Raw genomic sequence first — 23,598 nt, 5'->3', positions numbered from 1 at the left:
TAATACCATGACCAGAAATCAGAACATTCAAAGGGTAAGCATGGCTAGTAATGCTGCCTTGACCTGACTTCATAATATCAATCAACATCCCATTTAGGCGTGGATATGTTTGTATAAGATGACCTATCACAATGAGATCAGCATTGGGTACTGGGAGAGGTCATGGGTGTAGCTTATTGTGTCCTTTATCCAGGCTGGGCTGTCATAAACAGATAGCTAAGGGTTAATGTCTCTTCCACCTGAAGCACCTGACCGACCTGACCAAAAAGACCCAGCCAAATGCAGTTAAGTGGACTGATGAGTGTCAAAAGGCCTTTACCCAACTTAAGGCAACGCTCATGTCTGACCCTGTGCTCACAGAGCTTGTGTCTGTGTATCTCTCCAGGAGCACCTGGAGTGGGGAAGGGAAAAAGGATTATTTCCCTTTGTTGTGAGACTCAAGGGATTTGGGTCTTGGGGTCCCCAGGGAAGGTTTTTCAGGGGGACCAGAGTGCCCCAAAACACTCTAATTTTTGGGTGGTGGCAGCAGGTACCAGGTCCAAGCTGGTAACTAAGCTTGGAGGTTTTCATGCTAACCCCCATATTTTGGACGCTAAGGTCCAAATCTGGGACTAAGGTTATGATATGGGCATTGCAGGGGATAGTGCCAATTGTCTTGGAAGAATTTATGTTATCCTACAGTGGCAGAGTACATAGTGGAGTGCACATTAACAATTTAACTTTGCACAGCAAAAATGGAGATACAGCAGAACCTTTCTAATTTAGATTAATGACTGGGAAGAAATGTAAAATAAAAAGTAAAGCTAATGCATGAGAAAATGTACTTGGTTCATTTATTTTGTCACTTCATTACTAAGGATGATACTTCATAGTATACTAGCTAATGTGCTGTAGTATATTAAGAAAGAAAGAAATCTCAATAATAAAGACTTTATTACAGCACCAGCTGTTAAACCTTTGTTGAGAGGTAGAGAAACACAAATTTTCATGTGTATTATATAAGTGCAGGTAAGTATAAAAATGCAGTGAAAAACAATAATTAAATTAATTCCTGTGACACTAATCAAAGCCCTTGTGAAAGTAATAGCAGGATCATTGTATACTAGACTTTTATATTTCTTTTTCCCACCTGTATGACTGTAAACCAGTTATTAGTATTCTTGTTTGACATTATATGCAGAGCAGCTTTTCTATATATTGCCGTGGCCATCTGACCAACATCTAATTTAGTGTTTCCTAAGAATATTATCACCAGCTATAGCATGATGCTTCATTACTACATTAAGTAGCCTGTCAATCTTATCATGTGCTTTGGTCGGCATGGTCTCAGGCCTATACACCACCACAGCCTTGAAAATAAGGCTTAAATGGGACTTCTGTGATTCATAGGCCACTTGTGCTGGTCATCTATGCATAGGTGATTTCATTCTCCATGAATACTTTAAGCTCCTTAATTGAAAAACTGTATACATACACCAATTATCAGATACATCCATTACAGTATTAAAAATAAATAGAAAATGTGAAAACATATTTATAATATACAGTCTATTTGAACCCTTGTAACCTATTACAGTCAGAAACTTGTAATTCCCAATACTCACTCACTCACTCATGCCCGTCACCCCAATCGGGGTATGGGCCGCCAACCACAGATCTCCAGAGTCCTCTATCCTGGGCCATTCGCTCTAGCTGGTTCCAGGTATAGCCCATTTTTTTTGCTATCAGCCTGAAGGTCGCATCGCCAGGTGTTTCTTGGACGGCCTCTTTTCCGCTTGCCTTGGGGGTTCCACTGCAATGCCTGTCTGGTGATGTTAGTTGGCTGCTTACGTAGTGTATGTCCTATCCAACCCCACCTTCTTCTTCTGATTTCTTCCTCTGCTGAGAGTTGACAGGTCCTCTTCAAGAGGTGGATGTTACTGATGGTGTCTGGCCAGCGGATCTGGAGAATCCTTCTGAGGCAGCTATTAATGAAGGTCTGGATCTTCCTGATGGTTGTTTTGGTTGTCCTCCAGGTTTCAGCTCCATACAGTAGGACTGATTTCACATTGGAATTGAGCAGTCGAATTTTTATTGCCAAAGACAGCTCTCTGGAGCTCCAGATGTTCTTGAGCTGTAAGAAGGCTGCTCTTGCCTTACCAATCCTTATTTTGATGTCTGCGTCTGTGCCACCCTGCTGGTCGATGATGCTACCTAGGTAGGTGAAGGACTGCACTTCTTCCAGGGGGCTTCCATTCAGTGTGACTGGGTGATTGCTGATGGAGTTAATCCTAAGGATCTTGGTCTTGTCCTTGTGAATGTTGAGGCCAACCTGCGATGACGTGGCTGCCACTACGTTGGTCTTCTCTTGCATCTGCTGTTTACTGTGCGAAAGGAGCGCAAGGTCGTCAGCAAAGTCCAGGTCATCAAGCTGGGTCCACAACGTCCACTGGATTCCGTTCCTACGCTCGTAAGTGGATGTCCTCATAATCCAATCGATGACGAGGAGAAAGAGAAGTGGTGACAACAAGCATCCTTGCCTGACTCCAGTTTGCACCTGGAAGCTGTTAGTAAGCTGCCCTCCATGGATCACTCTACAGTGTATACCGTCATATGAGTTCTTGATCAGGTTGACCACCTTTCCTGGGATGCCGTAGTGCCGAAGGAGCTTCCAGAGGGTCTCTCGATCCACGCTATCGAACGCTTTCTCATAATCAACAAAGTTGATGTACAACGAGGAGTTCCACTCCATAGACTGCTCGACTATGATGCGAAGCGTTGCTATCCGGTCCGTGCATGATCTATTCTGCCGGAAACCTGCCTGTTCATCTCGTAGCTGTGGATTGACGGCATCCTTCATTCTCTCTAAGAGGACTCGGTTGAAGACCTTCCCTGGCACCGACAGGAGTGTGATTCCTCTATAATTGGCACAGTTGCTAAGATCTCTATTCTTGGGGATTTTGATGAGATATCCCTCTTTCCAGTCTACCGGAATCACTTCTTCTTCCCATATCTTCTCAAAGAGGGGGTACAGCATTTCCACTGAAGCATCCAGGTCTGCTTTCAGGGCCTCTGCTGGGATATCATCAGGTCCAGCCGCCTTCCTATTCTTCATCATGGCGATGGCTTTTTTGATCTCATCTCTGGTTGGTTTATCGCAATAAATTGAGAGGTCCTCCTTGGCTGGGTTGATATCTGGTGGATTTGGTGGTGCTGGTCTGTTCAGGAGTTCCTCAAAGTGCTCCGCCCATCTGTTCATCTGTTGTTCTATTCCTGTTATAGACTTTCCCTGCTTGTCTTTAATGGGACGTTCTGGCTTGCTGAACTTTCCAGACAGCCGCTTGGTAGTATCATACAGCTGTTTCATATTACCGCTGTATGCTGCCTGCTCCGCTTCTGCTGCCAGTTCATCCACATACTCTCTCTTGTCCTTCCTGATATTCCTCTTCACTGCTCTGTGGGCTTCAGCATACTCTTTTTGAGCTTTGGCCTTTGCTGCTCTAGTCCTGCTGTTATTGACTGCTGCCTTCTTCTTTCTATCTTCTATCTTGATCAAGGTCTCTGCTGTGATCCACTCTTTCTGCTGGTGTTTCTTAATTCCAAGCACTTCCTGGCATACCGACCTAAGTGTCTCTCTCACTTTCTGCCATCTGTTTAGTACACTGTCTTCCTCTTCCTCAGACCGATCCTGTAATACTGAAAACTTATTCTTCAGTGTCAGTCCAAAATCTTCCTTGGTCTTATGGTCCTTCAGAAGGCTGACGTTGTACTTCACTCTTCTGTCTGACGTGTCTATCCAGTTCTTTTTCAGCTTCAGCTTCAATCTGGCCACCACTAAGTGATGGTCGGACGCCATGTCTGCTCCTCTTCTAACTCTAACATCCTGCAAGGATCTTCTGAACTTCTTGCTAATGCAGACATGATCAATCTGATTTTCTATCATGCCTGCTGGTGATACCCAGGTACTCTTGTGGATCCGCTTGTGAGGAAAGATGCTACCTCCTATGACCAGGTTGTTAAGTGCACACAGATCCACAAATCTCTCTCCATTCTCACTCATCCCTCCCAGAGCATGGGTCCCCATGACTTGTTCGTATCCTGTGTTGTCAGGTCCAATTTTGGCATTAAAGTCTCCCATAAGGATGATGATGTCTTTGTCTGGGAGAATCTCTAATATTTTCTGGAGTCTGTTGTAAAAATAATCTTTGTCCTCCTCTTCGCTGTCATTAGTTGGAGCGTAGCACTGAACAACATTCATCTTAATCCTCTTCATTTTAGTTCTGAAGGATGCTGTGATGATCCTGGGACCATGTGCCTCCCAACCAATCAGTGCTCTCTGTGCCTGCTTGGACAACATGAAGCCTACTCCCTGTGTGTGGGGTGCGTCGCTCTCTTCATGTCCTGAATACAGCAACAGCTCTCCTGTCAACAGTCGTCTCTGTCCCGCTTGCGTCCATCTTGTCTCGCTAATGCCTAATAGGGTCAGGTTGTTGCTCCTCATCTCTGCTGCAACCTGCGCCATCTTTCCAGACTCGTACATGGTCCTCACGTTACATGTGCCTATCGTAATCCTCCTGGTTGCAAGAAGGGTAATCGGCTTAGTGGCTTCCTCACGGCTTTTACCACCCAGCGTCATGCATCTTTGAGTTGAAGACCCTTCTTTTTCCAGGGTAAGTCTCTGTTGTCTCTATTTGTTGGCGTTTCTGTAGCAGGTTGATTTTTTTACGAGGTGGAGTTGCTAGCCCCACGCCCAACCCTCCTCCTTTATCCTGACTTGGGACAGGCAGATGGCCCCAAAGGACCTCTCTGGTGGAGTTTAATTCCCAATAGCCTACCATTTATTCTATTTAAACCAATGTACATTTTGGGTGTGTATCCCATGACACAATCTGTTTTTAAATTGTTTGATACTGACACCCATCCACTATTAATTGAGGAATGAGAATATTTGCTTCGTAAAGAACTGGCTGATCCTGTTTCCTGTACATCCAAACTCCCACATAGGTCAGGTGAAGTTTCATGTAAACAAGGAATGCTGGATTTAGCTCAGTGTGCTGTTAAATATATGTATTATGTCCACTGTTTCAATTTTTCTTCTTATTTATTTTGACTTCATTGGTAATTGTGGGTGTACGTCCCCTGTAGCAGAATTGAGCCCTTCACATTTATGTGAAAATGTTAAATTTCAAATTTAGATTAGCGTTTATAATCTGAGATCCAATTACTATATGGCTTTGGCATATAATATATAGTGAATTTTAGACTGCTAAATTTTTGTTTATTGATTGATTGCTCTGATAGTGCTATAGCAGTGCTGCCAGCTCTTGTGATTTTATTGCAAGTCCGCAATATTTCGTATTTTCTTAAAGCCTCAGTTCCTGGAGTCATGTGATTATGGGAGAATCTCAGCTTTCAAATAAAAGTTTCTAGCCCTCATGACTCAAAAACCTAGAAGGCAAACAAAAACAGCACAATATTTAGTACTTGGAAGAAACTAATAATTTTAAGCTAAACATTATTTTTGTGGGCCTGAATCATGATTTTTGAATGCATGGGGTTGACAAAACCCTATTAGCCAGGTCACAAATTACTCCCTAAAAAAAGAGCCTTTGTTTTTATAACACAAACGTCTGTTTCGTTATAAAAAGAGATGTTTTGGTTTGAAACTGAATTTCCCTTAGGCCTGATCTACACTACGAATTTATCTCAAATTTAGCAGCGTTAAACCGAATTAACCCTGCACCCGTCCACACAATGAAGCACTTTATTTCGATATAAAGGGCTCTTAATATCGATATCTGTACTCCTCCCCCACGAGGGGAGTAGCGCTGAAATCGGTATTGCCATTTCGAATTAAGGTTAGTGTGGCTGCAATTCGACGGTATTGCCCCCCAGGAGCTATCCCACAGTGCACCATTGTGACCATTCTGGACAGCAATCTGAACTTGGATGCACTGGCCAGGTAGACAGAAAAAGCCCTGCGAACTTTTGAATTTCATTTCCTATTTGCCCAGCATGGAGAGCTGATCAGCACAAGTGACCATGCAGTCCCAGAATCAAAAAAGAGCTCCAGCATGGACCGTACAGGAGATACTGAATTTGATCTCTGTACAGGGAGATGAATCTGTTCTTTCAGAACTCCGTTTCAATAGACGAAATGCCAAAACATTTGAAAAAATCTCCAAGGCCATGATGACAGAGGCCAAAACAGGGACTCATCACAGTGTTGCGTGAAACTTAAGGAGCTGAGACAAGTATACCAGAAAGCCAAAGAATCAAATGGACGCTCACGGAGGGAGGGTGACTGATGACTGTAGCTATCCCACAGTTCCCGCACTCCAAAAACCATTTGAATTCTTGACTGAGCTCCCAAAGCCTGAAGGGTCAAAAACATTGTCGTGGTGGTTCAGGGTATATGTCGTCAGACCCCACCCCCACATGAAAGCAAAGGGAAAAAATCATTTCTCGCCTTTTTTCAATGTCACCGTATGTCTACTGGATGCTGCTGGCAGACGCGGTGCTACAGCGCTACACAGCAGCATCCCCTTCCCTTCCCTTGCCTTGCAGATGGCAGACGGTAAAGTAGGACTGGTATTTGTCATCATTGTCCTGTGAGTGCTCCTGGCTGGCCTTGGTGAGGTCGGCCGGGGGCACCTGGGCAAAAATGGGAATGACTCCAGGTCATTCTCTTCTTTAAGTTTTGTCTAATGGAGATGCAGTCCTGCCTGGAATATCATGGCAGCTGGAGGCTTCTGCCTCAGGCTGCTCTCCCCAGTCAGCAGCACCGCGCAGTCGCGCCTACCCCTTGCTACCAGGGCTCACAATCAGATACTTAGATCTCTACATTTTGCTGCAAATAAAAAAATTAAGCTGCCATTTAGAACTGTCCCCCCAACATACATATCCTGGGACATTTTGTATTTTACCAGTGTCAACCAAAGGCCCATATACAAATGGAGATTCAGTCCTGCCTGTGCTTCTATCCTAGTGCTTGTCACTGATTCCCATTTTCAGCTATAGGCTGAGTAAGTGCAGAATGGTGGTTCACTCTACTTTGCTGTAAGCCAGCCGCCCTCCCCTCCCCTCTTTGATCTCTGCTTGCAGAGGCAATAAAGTCAGTGTTGTTCCTTATTCATGCATTCTTTATTACTTCATCACACAAATGGGGGGATAACTGCCACGGTAGCCCAGGAGGGGTAGGGGAGAAGGGAAGCAAAGGGTGGCATTGTTGCAGGGGCACCCCCTAGAATGGCATGCAGCTCATCATTTCTCTGGGATGTCTGGGGCTCTGATCCAAAGCGGCCATTTGCCTCTCTGGTTCTTTAGTAGGCTTGCCTGACATTCTAGGCAGGGCTGACTCTCCATTAGACAAAACTTAAAGAAGAGAATGACCTGGGGAGTCATTCCCATTTCTGTCCATGCACCCCCGACCGACCACACTGAGGCCGGCCAGGAGCACCCATGACAACAGCAGACAGTACAGTATGACTGGTAACCATCATTGTTAACTTGCAAAGCAGCAGACGGTACAGTAGAGCTGGTAACTGTCTTTGCTAACTTGCAAAGGCAAGGGGATGCTGCTGTGTAGCACTGCAGTACCGCGTCTGTTAGCAACATCCAGTAGACATACGGTGACAGTGAAAAAAGGCTGAACAGGCTCCATGGTTGCCGTGCTATGGCGTCTGCCCAGGCTATCCAGGAATAAGGGCGCAAAATGATTGTCTGCTGTTGCTTTCACGAAGGGAGGATTGACTGACGACATTTACCCATAACCACCCGCAACAAATTTTTGGCCCCATCAAGCATTGGGATCTCAACCCAGAATTCCAATGGGCGGGGGAGACTGTGGGAACTATGGTATAGCTATAGGATAGCTACCCACAGTGCAACTCTCCGGAAGTCAACGCTAGCCTCGGTACATGGACACACACTTCCGAATTAATGTGCTTAGTGTGGCCGCGTGCACTCGACTTTATACAATCTGTTTCCAACAACTGGTTTCTGTAAAATCGGAATAATCCCATAGTGTAGACATACCCTTAAAAAGAGAGAGGGGGAAGTGATTCAAATATAGGGAATACGAAAAAGTTTTGTAAATCCCCACCAGGTTTTCTTATTCCTGCTTGGAATATCTGTTGTGAAATTAGTCAATTGCAGTTCTGTAGTTGAGACTCAAACAGTGGTGTCTGAAGAATAGAAGAGTCTTCAGCTCTCAGTGAACTTTTCCTGACATGAACAAAACTTGCAGTTGTAAAAAAAAAAGGTGTGCACTTGAAAATCAAAAATACCAGAACAGAGCTCCTAAGTGTCTTTTTCTACTGCAGGTATCTTTAGTGTGCTAATCTAATTTAAGATCCAGCATAATTTTAGAAATATTGTCTGGTCTACCTTCAGAGGGTTTCTGTTCCATAGTTCATTCGTCTTTCTGGGAAGGGTGGAGATACGTTTGCAAGGGAGGACTCGCCAGCCAGAATGTCACTACCAAGGAAAGTCTTGCACAAATGGATGCCTTGCATGGATTTCCAAAAGAGGAATGACATTTATATTACAATAGTTCATTTAAGGCGATGTGTGTGTGTGGGGGGGAGCATTCAGGGTCAAGTGCCCCCCCAGCAGTTGGCCAAGGCAGGAAGTGGAAGAGGCTGGGCCAGAGCCAGAGAAGAAGGGGCAGGCTCACAGTCTCTTCCTGGAAGAACGCCTGGCTGTGGTGACAGGCTGCCCCTCATCCAGGCTCAGCTTCCAGGGAGAGCAGCTGAGAAAGCTGGAGAGCCCCCTTCCCCCGGCATGTTCAGCCTTTGTCCCCAGAAGCCGAGCCCGGGCAGAGAGCAGCCTGCCACTACTGACCCTCCCCTGCAGGCTCTTTTCCAGGCAGCTCCGTCCCACTACCTGCCCGGGCCTGGCTGCCAGGGAGAGCAGCCAAACATGCCAGGGGGAGCTAGTATGGGTTGGGAGGACAAAGCCCCCCACTCCCACAGGTAATGTGTAGGCAGGAAGAGCATGGGGAGGAGACATATGGGGAGGTCACTTGTCCTCACCTTTAGCTAATACCCCCCAGTATGCAGAGGCAACAGTCCTCAGGCTCCAATTGTGACCAAAGGCCATTGTGCTAGGAACTTCACAAGTGCAGAGAAGGAGGATAGTCCCTGCCTCAACATATTTGCAATCTAATTTACGAAAAGTTACACTAGGGCGTCTAACAAAGAGAAGGAAGGAACAGGGGAGGAAGGGTAGGAAAATAGGAAGAAATGTGATTGCTCAGCTGTCTGCACAGCTAGGTGGAATTTTCAAATTTGTATTTTAATAAAATATAAATAATATCAGAAGTTCTCACTGGCCAACTATCCAGCCATTATCAGGTGGCAATTTATGGTAATCATCAGAGCAGAAGTAGGTCTGGAGAAGTACATGGAAGAAGACAGGGACATAGCTTTCCAGGCTAATTCAGGGATAGCATTCCATACACAAGAGACAGCATGAAAAAAATCACAAAGGCACTCAGTGAGAAATGGATGAGTGGGTGATGGAGACTGGTGTCACCAGATGAAGAGCATGGGAGTCAAGATAAAAATACAAGAGCAGATAAGCAAGAAAGGGCCTACGTTGTGTATAACTTTAAAGGAAAGGACAAGAATGTGTATATAATGCATTGGTTTTGGGGAGCCAAAGGTGAGACTCAAAGAGGGGACAACATGGCTAGTGATTGGCCTATAAGATAGCTTTAGCAGCAGTGATATGAATGGACCAGAAGTAAGAGGAGTATATAGAAGATAAGAGATGAGGAGTAGGTTGCAGTAGTCAAAATGGGACATAAAGACCTGATCTCTAGTAGTGAGAAATCAGAGAAAGGATCAGATCTTGGGAATGTTAGAAGAAAACAGCACTGTTTGTATACAACCTGGATGGGTGACATCTAGAGAGGTCTTGATGCAGGAAAGAATTCCAGAGCTGGATGCTTTAAACCAAGAATGCTATCTCACACTCAGGTAAACTTCATTTTGAGTACCGTCGGCTACACTGTCCATGCGGAGCTTACTGTTCTTGTGGTGGTGCAGAGGAGTTGACATAAAACAAATCCAGTAATCCAGTCCTGAAGAGGAAAATGACTGAGAGGTATTCAGGATACAAGAGTGAGCCTGTTTTGGCCTATAAAATGACAATGGAGGCATTAGAACTAGATAGTGAAACTATATTCCTGAAATTACTATGTACAATGTGTAGTGCAAATGCAAGGTTGGGTTATTAAGATTAACACTGTTAAATGAACTGTAAGGTTTCAGAGTGGTAGCCGTGTTAGTCTGTATCAGCAAAAACAACAAGGAGTACTTGTGGCACCTTAGAGATTAACAAATTTATTTGGGCATAAGCTTCTGTGGGCTATAACGCATTTCATCAGATGTATGGAGTGGAAAATACAGTAGGCAGGTACAAATACACAGTACATGAAAGATGGGAGTTGCCTTACCAAGTTGGAGATCAGTGTTAACTAGGGTGACCAGATAGTAAGTATGAAAAATCAGGACAGTGGATGAGGATAATAGGCACCTATGTAAGAAAAAGCCCCAAATATCTGGACTGTCTCTCTAAAATTGGGACATCTGGTCACCCTAGTATTAACAAGACAATTCAATTAAGGTGGAATTGGGCTATTCTCAACAGTAGAATATCAAGGGAGGAAAAATCACTTTTGTAGTGGTAATGAGGCCAATGTAATCAGGGTGGCCATTTCAAACAGTTGACAAGAAGGTGTGAGTAACAGTAGGGGGAAATTAGTTTTTGTAGTGACCCATCCACTCCCAGTCTTTATTCAGGTCTAATTTGATGGTGTTCAGTTTGCAAATTAATTCCAGTTCTGCAGTTTCTCATTGGAGTCTGTTTTTGAAGTTTTTTGTTGAAGAATTGCCACTTTTAAGTCTGTTATTGAGTGTCCAGGGAGGCTGAAGTGTTCTCTGACTGGTTTTTGAATGTTATAAAATTCTTGATGCCTGATTTGTGTCCATTTATTCTTTTGCATAGAGACTGTCCGGTTTGGCCAATGTACATGGCAGAGGGGCATTGCTGGCCTATGATGGCATATATCACATTGAAAGATGTGCAGGTGAATGAGCCCCTGATGGTGTGGCTGATGTGGTTAGATCCTATGATGGTGTCCCTTGAATAGATATGTGAACAGAATTGGCAACAGGTTTGTTGCAGGGATAGGTTCCTGTGTTAGTGTTTTTGTTGTGTGGTGTGTAGTTGCTGGTGAGTATTTGCTTCAGGTCGCGGGGCTGTCTGTAAGCGAGGACTGGCCTGTCTCCCAAAGTCTGTGAGAGTGAGGGATTGTCCTTCAGGATAGGCTATAGAACCTTGATGATGCGCTTGAGAGGTTTTAGTTGGGGGCTGCTAGTGACAGCTAGTGGAGTTCTGTTACTTTCTTTGTTGGGCCTGTCCTGTAACAGGTGACTTCTGGATACCTTTCTGGCTCTATCAATCTTTTTCTTCACTTCACCAGGTGGGTATTGTAGTTTTAAAAATGCTTGATAGATCCTGTAGGTGTTTGTCTCTGTCTGAGGGATTGGAGCAAATGTGGTTGTATCTTAGAGCTTGGCTGTAGACAACGGATCGTGTGATGTGGTCTGGATGAAAGCTGGAGGCATGTAGGTAAGTATAGCAGTCAGTAAGTTTCCGGTATAGGGTGGTGTTTATTTGACCATTGCTTATTTGCACTGTAGTGTCCAGGAAGTGGATCTCTTGTGTGGACTGATCCAGGCTGAGGTTGATGGTGGGGTGGAATTCCTCAAGGGCCTCTTTCCCATGTATCCAGATTATGAAGATGTCATCAATGTAGCGCGAGTAGGCGCGTGTCATAAAAAGATAGTTAAGGGTTAATGTCTCTTTTTCCTGTAAAGGGTTAACTAGCAGTAAACCTGGAACACCTGACCACAGGACCAATCAGGAGACAAGATACTTTCAAATCTCGGTGGAGGGAAGCCTTTGTTTGTGCATTCTGGGTTTTTTGGTTGTTCTCTCTGGGTTCTGAGAGGGACCAGACATGTAAGCAGATATCTCCAAGTTTCTGAAACAGCCTCTTCTGTTCAATTTAGTAAGTACCAGTTAGAAAGGCGGTTTAGTCTTTTAATTGTTTTCTTATTTTGCAAATGTGTATTTTGCTGGAAGGGTTGTATCTCTGTTGCTGCAACTTGTATTTGTGCTGGGGGGAGGATTCTCTCTAGTGTCTATAAGCTGAAAGAACATGTGACATTTTCCATCTTGATTTTACAGAGACAATTTTTACTTTTTTCTCTCTTTTATTAAAAGTTTTCCTTTTTAAGAACCTGGTTTCTCTCTGTGTTAGGATTACTGTCCCTCTTTCAGGGAGAGTCTGGGAGGGGGATAGAAGGGGGGGAAGGTGAATTTCCTCTCTGTTTTAAGATTCAAGGAGTTGAACCACAGGGATCTCCCAGTGTTACCCAGGGAGGGGAGAATCTGGGAGGAAGAAAGGAGGGGAATGGTTTATTTCCCTTTGTTTTGAGATCCAAGAGGTTTGGGTCTTGGGGTCCCCAGGGAAGGGTTTGGGGGCCAGAAGGTGCCCCAAAACACTATATTTTTGGGTGGTGGCAGCTCTACCACTTCTAAGCTAGTAATTAAGCTTAGGGGGGTGCATGCAGGTACCCCATCTTTTGGACGCTAAGGTTCAGAGTGGGGGTTCCTACCTTGACAGGGCGTTAGAACAACGCTTCCTCAGCTCTCATCCCCTAAGTCAGCCACAAAAATGTTGGCATACTGTGGGGCCATGCGGGTACCCATAGCAGTGCCACTGACTTGAAAGTATAAATTGTCCCCAAATCTGAAATAGTTCTGGGTGAGGACAAAGTCAGAGTCACAAAGTTCAGGTTTGCCATGACATTATCAGGGATACTGTTCCTGATGGCTTGTAGTCCATCTTTGTGTGGAATGTTGGTGTAGAGAGCTTCTACATCCACAGTGGCTAGGATGGTGTTTTCTGGAAGACCACCAAAGGATTGTGGTTTCCTCAGGAAGTCAGTGGTGTCCTGAAGATAGCTAGGAGTGCTGGTAGCGTAGGGCCTTGAGGAGAGCGTCTACATAACCAGACAATCCTGCTGTCAGGGTGCCAATGCCTGAGATGATGGGGAGTTCAGGATTCCCAGGTTTATGGATCTTGGGTAGCAGATAGAATACCCCTGGTCAGGACTCCAGGGGTGTGTCTGTAGATTTGTTCCTGTGCTTCTTCAGGGAGTTTCTTGAGCAGATGGTGTAGTTTCTTCTGGTAACCCTCAGTGGGATCAGAGGGTAATGGCTTGTAGAATGTGGTGCTGGAGAGCTGCCTAGCAGCCTCTTGTTCATATTCTGACCTATTCATGACGACTACAGCACCTCCTTTGTCAGCCTTTTGATTATGATGTCAGAATTGTTTCTGAGGCTGTGAGTGGCGTTGTGTTCTGTACGGCTGAGGTTATGGGGCAAGTGATGCTGCTTTTTCACAATTTCAGCCCGTGCACATTGGTGGAAGCACTCTGTGTAGAAGTTCAGTCTGTTGTTTCAGCCTTCAGAAGGAGTCTACACAGAATCCTTCTTTTTGAAGCATTGGTAGGAAGGCTTCTGTTGGTTAGTATGCTGTTCAGTGGTGTGTTGGAAATATTCCTTGAGTCAGATTACAGTGATTAGGTGACTGGCTTTAGGAGCTTGAAGTTCAGACCCACAAAATTTCCCTTGGTAGTCAGAAAAACAATAAAGAAACCCCAATACAGACACCTTTCCTACGATTTAGGCACAGTGGACACAGCATACAGATGCGGAGCCCAGGAGCTTCTACTCTCTGGCTGATTTAGAGCCTTCAAGGAGGACTAGTGGGGAGTCCCGATGACTGTTCAACTTTGTCGCAGGCAGGGAGACCCTCTGGGATGATGGACACCAGGAAAGCAGGAACCCTCCACAGGTAAGATGGATTCAGTTCGCTGTGATGGGGATAGTGATGACAGGCCTCTCCTTTGGCGGGAAAAGCTAGTTCTGTCTGGTTTGAGCCAGAGGACTCCAGTGTCCAAGTCGTAAACAAGTCCGCTTACAAAGATAGAGTACAAGGGTCATAATTTAATATACTCCATATTAGATTCTATTAAAGCCAGTGATTTACTTAACATTACTTCACTACATTTACTTAACATTATTAAAACAACTAATTAAATATATTAAATAGTACCAACATTTCTTACTTCTCTATACGTAACAGGATGTTGATCAGGTGGTTCCGCAGTTTCTTTGAGAGCATGTGGCACAATCTCTCAGCATAGTCTGTGTATGTTGATTGTAATGGATTTTTTACTTTCAGTTCTTTTGGTATGATGTCCATCTGTTTGCATTTGGAAAGGAAGATGATGTCTGTCTGTATCTGCACAAGTTTTTTCATGAAGTTGAAGGATTTCTACTTCATACAGCTAAATTCAGTGCCTTGAATGGTGACAGGTTTCAGACTGGTAGCCGTGTTAGTCTGTATCAGCAAAAACAACGAGGAGTACTTGTGGCATCTTACACAGGCCTGGTATACAGTGAGGGCGGGGGGGAGGGAAATCAGTCTAAGTTACACAACTTCAGCTATGTGAATAATGTAGCTGAAGTCGACGTACTTAGACCTACTCACCGAGGTGTCTTCACTGTGGTGAGTTGACTGCTGCCACTCCCCCATCGACTCTGCCTGAGCCTCTCACAGCTGTGGAGTACAGAAGTTGACAGGAGAGCGCTCAGGGGTCAATTTATCATGTCTAGACCAGATGCGATAAATTGACCGCCACTGGATTGATCACTGCCCACTGATCCAGCAGGTAGTGTAGACATACCCACAGAGACTAACAAATTTATTTGGGCACAAGCTTTCGTGGGCTAAAACCCACTTCTTGTCAACTGTTTGAAATGGGCCATCCTGATTACATTGGCCTTATTACCATTACAAAAGTGATTTTTCCTCCCTTAGTATTCTACTGTTGAGAATAGCCCACTTCCACCTTAATTGAATTGTCTCATTAGCACTGACCCCCCACTTGGTAAGGCAACTCCCAGCTTTTCATGTACTGTATATTTATACCTGCCTACTGTATTTTCCTCTCCATGCATCTGATGAAGTGGGTGTTAGCCCACGAAAGCTTATGCCCAAATAAATTTGTTAGTCTCTAAGGTGCCGCAAGTACTCCTCATTGTTTGTTTTAAATGAATTGTAGTTTGCCTGAAGGGAAGGGTGATGCACAGTATTGTTATTATTAAACATATTTAATAGTATTATTAAACAGTATTATTATTAAACGTTTATTGATTGTCTAAGGCATCAACAAGCATGCTGCAATTCCAGATTATGTACTAGTGATTGCGCAAGATAAGCCCAGCAAGGTTTGGAGGGGTGGGGAAACAATGTAATGGACTTGAGCCAGTGAATGGCCTAAGAGTCAGCAGTGGTTAGTCAAGGAAGACCTCTAGGGAGCCCAGCACAAAAAGAACAACCATCCAGCATGTGTGCAGCATCCTCTCTAGCCCCAGAGATGCACTCTGAGCTGTCCTGGATGCCCCAGGCATGATCAGTCTTGGCACAGTGAATCACTCCACCCCGAACATGTTAAACTGGCTCAAATGGCAGAATGGGAGCCCGAAGCCAGATAGCCATTAATCCAGCCTTGTGATGATGTAGGCGTTCCCTGGTAGTGGCAAAAGTTCTCTCCTGTTCTGTCCACCACAATGAGCTGATAATGTTATCAGCTGGATGGACTGCGCAGCACTATCCAGTAGGATGTCTGCTATGCAGTTAGTGGTGAGGTGCATCCCGTATACTCCTGAACAGTGGCAAATATGCTAGTTCCTGTCCTTGATGGTCTGTTTGTTGTCTGCATTCTGATGCTGGATGTTAGGAGGAGGAATATTGGCTAGGACTGGTAACCTTACAAGTTTTGTTGGCTTCAGTGTGCCTGGGATAACTCTCATGGTATGATAAAGCTGTGTGTCTACTAGTCCAGTGTGTGGAGAGTTTGACCAAACTAGAGCACAGTATTCATCAAATGAGTAACAGAGTGAGCTCTGAACTAAATAGTGTTTGTGCCTTGGCTCCCAAGGTGGACCTTACTAGTTTCTTCAGAAGATAATTTCTGCTCTTATTCTTTTGAGCTACTTTAGTGAGATGGTATTTGTATGTGTGTGAGCACGATCTAGGGTGACCCTGGTTTTGAATCATGTACCAACTACTGAGCATTGCCCAAGATGTTAAGCTCAAGTTGGCTCTGAGCAACTGTAAGTGGAAGCATGTTGACACAATCTTTGATGTACTTGTTTTCAGTCTCCATTTCTTGCAATAGTCACCTATGGCAGCCATATCACTGTGCGGGTCCTCTTCAATGTTTTGGAAGTCACAGTTCATTGCAGCCAAGCAAATATCATCGGCATACATGAACTACCTGGAGATGGCGTTTGGTAGGTCACTGATGACTACAGTAAATAAAGTTGGCTGCTAGCACTGAGCGTAGTGGGAATGTGTTCTTCTGGAATCTTCACATGCTGCCCCGCCTCTTTAACTGTCATTCCAGGGGCTACTTAGGTACCTGAAAACTCTAGAGGTTCTTGGGATTATGTAAAATTATGTAAAAATAATAGATTTGGAGTTCTTTTTATTTACCTTTTGCTTTTTGAGCCATTAGGATGCACTGGGGTCACATGTTGAAGCTTTCTCTATAAGCCATGAGGACTAGAAACTGACTTTTTCTTTAAGAATGAAGGCTGAAATCATCACATATCCACTTGACTCCAGGAGCTGGGCTTTAAGGAAAACAATAATTATCATGAGACTCATGAGAAAAATCATTAGAGTGGCAACACTGCTTACATGTCTGTTTAAAGGCTAATTACTTTCCAGAAGGCTCTTAAACAAAGCACTACAGTGACTTAGGCCTGGTCTACACTATGCGTTTAAACCGAATTTAGCACCATTAAACCGATTTAACCCTGCACCCCTCCACACAATGAGGCCCTTTATATCAATATAAAGGGCTCTTTAAACCGGTTTCTGTACTCCTCCCCGACGAGAGGAGTAGCGCTGAAATCGGTATTACCATGTCGAATTAGGGTTAGTGTGGCCGCAAATCGACGGTATTGGCCTCCGGGCGGTATCCCACAGAGCACCATTGTGACTGCTCTGGAAAGCAATCTGAACTTGGATGCACTGGCCAGGTAGACAGGAAAAGCCCCGCAAACTTTTGAATTTCATTTCCTGTTTGGCCAGCGTGGAGAGCTCACCAGCACAGGTAACAATGCAGTCTCCCGAGACTCAAAAAAGAGCTCCAGTATGGACTGCACAGGAGGTACTGGATGTGATCGCGGTATGGGGAGAGGATTCTGTGCTAACAGAACTCCGTTCCAAAAGACAAAATGAAAAAACATTTGAAAAAATTTCCAAGGCCATGATGCAGAGAGGCCACACCAGGGACTCAGTACAGTGCTGTGTGAAAGTTACGGAGCTCAGACAAGCCTACCAGAAAACCAAAGAAGCAAACGGAAGGTCCGGGGCAGGGTCGAAAACATGCCGCTTCTATGCTGAGCTGCATGCAATTCTCGGGGGGTCTGCCACCACTACCCCACCCCTGTCTGTGGATTCGGAGGTGGGGGTGGTAATCTCAGCCATGGCTGGGGATTATGAGGAGGAGGAAGAGGAGGACGAGCTTGCATAGAGCACACAGCACTCTGTTCTCTCCAACAGCCAGGAGCTTTTTCTCACCCTGACGGAATTACCCTCCCAGCCCTCTCAAGCCACTATCCCACACAATGAAGCCATGGAAGGGACCTCTGGTGAGTGTACCTTTGTCAATCTAAAACATGGTTTAAAAGCAAGCGTTTTTTAATGATTAATTTGCCCTGAGGACTTGGGATGCATTCGCAGCCAGTACAGTTACTGGAAAAGTCTGTTAACATGTCTGGGGATGGAGCGAAAATCCTCCAGGGACATCTCCATGAAGCTCTCCTGGAGGTACTCCAAAAGCCTTTGCAGAAGGTTTCTGGGCAGGGCAGCCTTATTCCGTCCTCCATATTTGGACACTTGACCACGCCATGCATGTAGCAAGTAATCTGGTATCATTGCATGACAAAGCCTAGCTGCGTATGGTCCCGGTGTTTGCTGACATTCAAGCAACATCCGTTCTTTATCTCGCTGTGTTATCCTCAGGACAGTGATATTGTCCATGGTAACCTGGTTGAATTTCCAGAAGTTAATTAAGGGGACAGAGATGGCCATTCCTACTGGGCAGTTTGCCTGTTGCATAAAAGAAATCCTTCCTTGCAGGTAGCCAAGCAGGGGGAAGCGGGGCGGGTGATTGGTGCTGAGCTTTTTTGCATTTGGGTAGCAGGGATCTTCCCTGCTACCAGCCACGTGGGGGGGTGGGGGCAGGAAGGGGAGTGTTTAGCAGTGATCTTCCATGATACCAGCCATGCAGTGGGAGGAGGGGTAAAGCAAAGCAATCATCCCAGAGAATTGGATGCGGGGGGGTGGGGTAGTAACTTGCAGCAGCAGAAAACAGGAAATAAGCAGCACTGAACGGGCTTTGCTTGCTATTTGATAAAGGAGGGTGCTGGATATATGAAGGCTGCAGAAGACAATGGCTTACCATGGCCGCATACAAGCTAAATTCTGCTGCCTGGACCTGCGTCTGTGAGATCTCTAACACCAGAGCCGCAGGCTGCAAAATGTGACCTTGTAATCAAATCGCATGTGCTATGTAAGGTGAATAGTGTTGTTCACTGTGAAAGAGTATAGGCATTATTCTGTAAACTGTATCTTTTTAAATACTTCTCTCCCTTCTTTCCCTCCCTTATGCAGCTGCAAATTTTTCAAGCCTCATTACTCCATCCCGAAGGCTCTCTCAGATAAGGCAGCGGAAAAAAAAAAAAGACGGGAGACGAAATGTTCTCGGAAATCATGGAAGTGACCCACAATGAAAGAGCTCATCTGAATGAGTGGAAGGACGTGGTATCAAATTACAGGAAAGATGCCAGTGCACGTGAGGACAGGAGGGATGCTTGAGATGAGAGGTGGCGGCAGGAAGATCAGAGGCGTAGGCAGGAAGATCAGCAGTGGCGGGATGCAACTCTGGGGCTGCTGCGTGATCAAACTGACATGCTCCAGCGTCTGGTGGAACTTCAGGAACAGCAGCAGGATCACAGAGCACCGCTGCAGCCCCTGTGTAACCACCCTCACCCCTCATGTTCCACATCCTCCTCACCCAGACGTGTAAGAACGTGAGGGGGGAAGCTCCGTGCACCCGCCCACTCCATCCCCATGGACAGCCCAACCAAAAGGCTGTCATTACTTTGAAATTTTTTTAGTGGCCTTTTTCTTCCCTCCTATCCTCCTCCCAAACCACACCCAGGCTACCTTGTCAGTTCTCTCCTTTTTTTTATAATGACTTAATAAAGAATATATGATTTTTAAACAATAGTGACTTTATTTCCTTAAGCAAGCTGTAATCTAAGGGGGAGGGTGGGTTGTTTACAGGGAATGAGTCAATCGGGGGGGGGGGGGAAAGAAATTCATCAAGGGGAAACAAACACAGCAGTCACACCGTACCCTGGCCCATGATGAAACTCGTTTTTAAAGCTTCTCTGAGGCGCACCACTTCCTGGTGTGCTCTTCTAATCGCCCTGGTGTCTGGCTGCGCGTAATCAGCGGCCAGGTGATTTGCCTCAGCCTCCCACCCTGCATAAAGGTCTCCTCCTTACTCTCACAAAGATTGTGGAGCACACAGCAAGCAGCAATAACAAAGGGGACATTGGTTTGGCTGAGGTCTGAGCGAGTCAGTAATGTGCGCCAGCGTGCCTTTAAACGGCCAAATGCACATTCTACCACCATTCTGCACTTTCTCAGCCTGTAGTTGAACAACTCCTGACTACTGTCCAGGCTGCCTGCGTATGGCTTCATAAGCCATGGCATCAAAGGGTAGGCTGGGTCCCCCAGGATAACTACAGGCATTTCAACATCCCCAACTGTTATTTTCTGGTCTGGGAAGTAATTCCCTTGCTACAGCCATTTAAACAGAGTAGTGTTCCTGAAGATGCGAGCGTCATAAACCCTTCCCGGCCATCCCACGTGGATGTTGGTGAAACGTCCCTTGTGATCCACCAGTGCTTGCAGCACCATTGAAAAGTACCCCTTGCAGTTTACGTACTGGGTGCCCTGGTGCTCCGGTGCCAAGATAGGGATATGGGTTCCATCTATTGCCCCACCACAGTTAGGAAATCCCATTGCAGCAAAACCATCCACTATGACCTGCACGTTTCCCAGAGTCACAACCTTTCGTAGCAGCAGCTTAATGATTGCTTTGGCTACTTGCAACACAGCAGCCCCCACAGTAGATTTTCCCACTCCAAATTGATTCCTGACTGACCGGTAGCTGTCTGGCGTTGCAAGCTTCCAGAGGGCTATTGCCAGTCACTTCTCAACCATGAGAGCTGCTCTCATCTTGGTATTCTGGCGTTTCAGGGCAGGGGAAAGCAAATCACAAAGTTCCGTGAAAGTGCCCTTACGCATGTGAAAGTTTCGCAGCCACTGGGAATCGTCCCAAACCTGCAAAACTACGCGGTCCCACCAGTCTGTGCTTGTTTCCCGGGCCCAAAATCGGTGTTCAATGGCTAGAACCTGCCCCATTACCAGCAGGATCTCCAAAGCGGAGGGGCCCACGGTTTGAGAGAATTCTGTGTCCATGTCTTCATCACTCCTGTCACCACTCTGCCATAGCCGCCACCTCCTCGCCTGGTTTTGCAGGTCCTGGTTCAACATAGACTGCACGAGAATGCGCGAGATGTTTACAATGTCCATGATTGCTGTCTTGAGCTCAGCAGGGTCCATGCTTGCTGTGCTATGGCGTTTGCACAGTTCACCCAGGAAAAAAAAGGCGTGAAACGGTTGTCTGCTGCTTTCACGGAGGGAGGGGTGATGCGGTACCCAGAATCACCCGCGACAATGTTTTTTGCCCCCTCAGGCACTGGGATCTCAACCCAGAATTCCTAGGGCGGGGGAGACTGCGGGAACTATGGGATAGCTACCCACAGTGCAATGCTCCGGAAAACGACGCCAGCCTCAGTACATGGACGCACACCACCGAATTAATGTGCTTAGTCTGGCCGCGTGCACTCGATTTTATACAATCTGTTTTAAAAAACCGATTTCTGTAAAATCAGTATAATCCCGTAGACATACCCTGAGTTGCAGTTCTCACAAGAGAATATTTAAAACCAAACACCAAGAAAATTCCACATTTTAAGGTTGAGAAAAAAATTGAGACTTCTGAAGTATATCAGGGCCAGTGCAGGCAGGAAAGGAAAACAAACAGGCACAGGAGCTCTGGGCAGCTTTTCTTCTTGAAAGGAAGTTGTAGGTTCAAATCTTCCAGTCCTTAAATAGGTAAAATTTCTGTTGCCATCAGCACCTTCACTCACAGATATTAACATGTGCTCAGTAATTCTACACTTCACACTTAAATATCTGAGCCATCTTATCCAGGGCTACACATTGGCTCAGGGACTATATTTTCTGGCATATTCAGAACAGTGCTGAGTACATAGATGGTGTCTAGGGCATAATACAAATCTATGAACTCTCTGGATGCAGTTTCTGTTCTTTGTTCTGGAATTGTCCCGGATACAGCTGAAACCCTAAGAATTTGAATCATAAAAACACATCTGATGTTCATATGACACTCTCATTCCTTCCTTTTCTCAAACTCAAAACAAAATGTTTTTCAGTTAACATGTAAAATTGCACAGCAGCATGGGGCAGAATCTGCCACCCCTTGGGAGTTAAGTGATCTCCTCTAGCTGACTCTCATTCTCTACTTTTCTTTCTTCATCCTTCCTGACCTCTGTGCTGCTTTTTATGCTATCAACCATGACATCCTTCCCAACCACCTGGGACCATTTCCTGGAGTCTCAGAAAACTGGCCTTCTTGGTTTTCCTCCCATCTATTAGAGTGCTCTGTTTTTTGCAGCAGAGAGATAGGTTAGTTCAGTGGAAAGGGAGCTAGTCCTGAGAGACCTGGGTTCTACTCCCCACATGGACTTCTTGTATGACCTCAGGCTAGTGCCTTAGGAACAGTTTCAAAGCCTTTTAGGCACCCAAAGATGCAACTAGGCATCTAGTGGGGTCAAAAAGCACCTAACCTTCCAGGCACTTTTGAAAATCTCATACCTCATATCTGGCCTTCATTCTGTGAGTGCCTCAGTGCCCCATCTCTACAATGGAGATAACAACACTGTTCTATCTCACAGAGGGGCTGTGAGGAGAAATAGGTTAAACATTGTGAGGCACTCAGATACTATGGTGATGGGGCCACATAAGTACCACAAGAAGAGTGGGAACCTCTCTATACCATTGCTATCCCTTCCCTCGGTTTTGGCTCCTTTTCACCTATGCCCCCAAATCTCCCTCTTTTCTGAATATCACCTTGGCTAAGAAGGCTTGGATGTATTTCTTCTGAGTCCCATGTTCTCTCTTCAATAACCCCCACCCCCTGCAGAGGGATTCCTGTATTACAGACTCATCTAATCATCCAGATCCTTAATTTATTTACCAGCCCATTCTTATCCTAATCACTCTGCCTCTGTTTGTAAACAAAATACAGACTCCTTGCCCAAGGGGCACCTCTCCTCTGTAGAACTCACATTCCATGCTAATGCTGTGCTGTAGTTAAGAGCACCACCTGGGAGCACACCCACCTCAACAGGGGGAGAGGAGAAGGAGAGCATGAGTCTCCCCTGCCCTATGTGTCACCTGTGAAAACAAGTGTGCTGAAATATGAAGAAAGGAAAGTTGCTACTTTAACACGGTAAATAGACTCAGACTTTAAGGCCAGAAGGGACCATCATGATAATCTAGTCTGACCTCCTGCATGTCAAAGGCCACAGAACCTCACACACTGACTCCTGTAATAGACCTATAACCTCTGGCTGAGTTACTGAAGTCTTCAAATCATGATTTGAAGACTTCAAGTTACAGAGGATTCACCATTTGCAACAGTGATTTGTGCAAGTGACCCATGCTCCATGTAGCTGATGCTGCCAAAGGGTAAACCCCCAGGTGACCCCCCCCACCAATCTGATCTGAGGGGAAATTCCTTCCTGACCCCAAATATGGTAATTAGACCCTGAGCATGTCAGCATAACCCACCACCAAGACAACTGGGAAAGAATTCACTCAGAGCCCTCCCCATCTAGTGTCCCACCTCAGGGACATATTTGCTACTAACAGTCACAGACGGGCCACATGCCATTGTAGGCAATCATCATATCATCCCCTCCATGAACTTATCATGCACAGTCTTGAAACCAACTAGGTTTTTGGCCCCCACTGCTCCAAGTGGGAGGCTGTTCCAGAACTTCACTCTGATGGTTAGAAACCTTCACCTAATTTCAAGCCTGAACTTGTTGATGAGCAGCTTATGTCCAGTTGTTCTTGTGCCAACATAACTTAAATAACTCCTCCTGAATGATGTGTGATTTTCAGAGAATGATAAAGGGTGCCATCTACTGAAGATATGCAGAACTGCTGGCTTGTTTGGACTGATTTTCATGCAGCAAAACAGAGCTAATTATTTAAACTAGGGGTCGGCA

At 45.5% G+C, this 23,598-nt stretch overlaps 1 protein-coding gene across 1 annotated transcript in view; it reads left to right on the top strand.

Moving 5' to 3' along the window:
- APIP (APAF1 interacting protein) overlaps nt 1–15,162 on the top strand; it is a 305,323-nt gene extending 290,161 nt beyond the window's left edge. Inside the window, exon 8 of the transcript XR_007774683.1 lies at nt 15,146–15,162. The gene's annotated coding sequence lies outside the window, so the exon portion shown is untranslated. The remainder of the gene's footprint in view (nt 1–15,145) is intronic.
- The last annotated feature ends 8,436 nt before the right edge of the window (nt 15,163–23,598 follow it).

The sequence above is a fragment of the Gopherus flavomarginatus genome, chromosome 5, assembly GCF_025201925.1.
Source record: "Gopherus flavomarginatus isolate rGopFla2 chromosome 5, rGopFla2.mat.asm, whole genome shotgun sequence".
NCBI lineage: Eukaryota > Metazoa > Chordata > Testudines > Testudinidae > Gopherus > Gopherus flavomarginatus.
The sequence above is the reverse complement of the archived record's forward strand: the minus strand, read 5'-3'. Positions and strand labels throughout refer to the sequence as shown.